This window comes from Palaemon carinicauda, chromosome 3, assembly GCF_036898095.1.
Source record: "Palaemon carinicauda isolate YSFRI2023 chromosome 3, ASM3689809v2, whole genome shotgun sequence".
Classification (NCBI taxonomy): domain Eukaryota; kingdom Metazoa; phylum Arthropoda; class Malacostraca; order Decapoda; family Palaemonidae; genus Palaemon; species Palaemon carinicauda.
This window is the reverse complement of record NC_090727.1, coordinates 49,070,001-49,071,005: the sequence shown is the minus strand read 5'-3', so window position 1 is coordinate 49,071,005 and position 1,005 is coordinate 49,070,001.

Below are 1,005 nucleotides of genomic sequence, written 5' to 3'. Positions count from 1 at the left end.
TAAAATGATTTAACAAAAAATAAAATCCTTTTATAACTTTCGAAGTATACTCTTTCTTTACTCAAAGGATGAAGGCTTCTCTATGGGCTTACACCCTTAAAAGGTCGACATGATTCTCTCTTTATTTCTTATATATGATAGATCTATATTAACATTGATACTAATCTTGAAGATATTTTATATGCTTTACTATCATTTCTCATATATAGCTTATTCATTTCCTTATTTCCTCTCTTCACTGTGCTATTTTTTCTTTTGGAGGCCTTGGGCTTTTAGCATCCTGCTCTTCCTATTTAGGGTTGTAGCTTAGCTAGTATTGTAATATAATCAATAATGATTACACCTCGATGCAAATAAATAAATGGAATGTCTTCGTAGTTTCTTTAAAAAGAAATAACTTTCACATAATTAACATAGTATGTGGTGGCCTGGTGGTAGTGCCCTTGCCTGTTGATCGCCAGACTGGGGTTTGAGTCTCGCTGAAACTCTTTAGTTCCTTTGGTAGCTGCAACCGCACCATCCTTGTGAGCTAAGGATGGGGGTTTTGGGGGCGCCTTTAGGTCTATAGGCAGAGTCATCAGTAGCCATTGCCCGGTCCTCCTTCATACTAGCTTGGGTTTAGAGGGGGCTTGGGTGCTGATCCTATGTAATATGGTTAGTCTCTAGGGCATTGTCCTGCTTGATAGGGCAATGTCACTGTCACTTGCCTATCATTCATGAGCAGCCTTTAAACCTTTGAACAAACAATATTCTACCGCATATAAGAACGACACAACAAGATTGGTATATTAATTCAGAACCACAGTAAAATGAAAAAAACATTAGTTCTACCATTTTTTTTAATATTCACTGAACTGAACTACCGTTATGGGTTAAAAAGTATTTCTACATTTTTTTATACCAAAGTTATTTCAAAATTAATGCTGAACAAATCTACATAGAAAAAAAATCGGTTTCTTTTCCTTGAAATGATTAAAAACATTTACAGGTACAATAAAGTAAAAA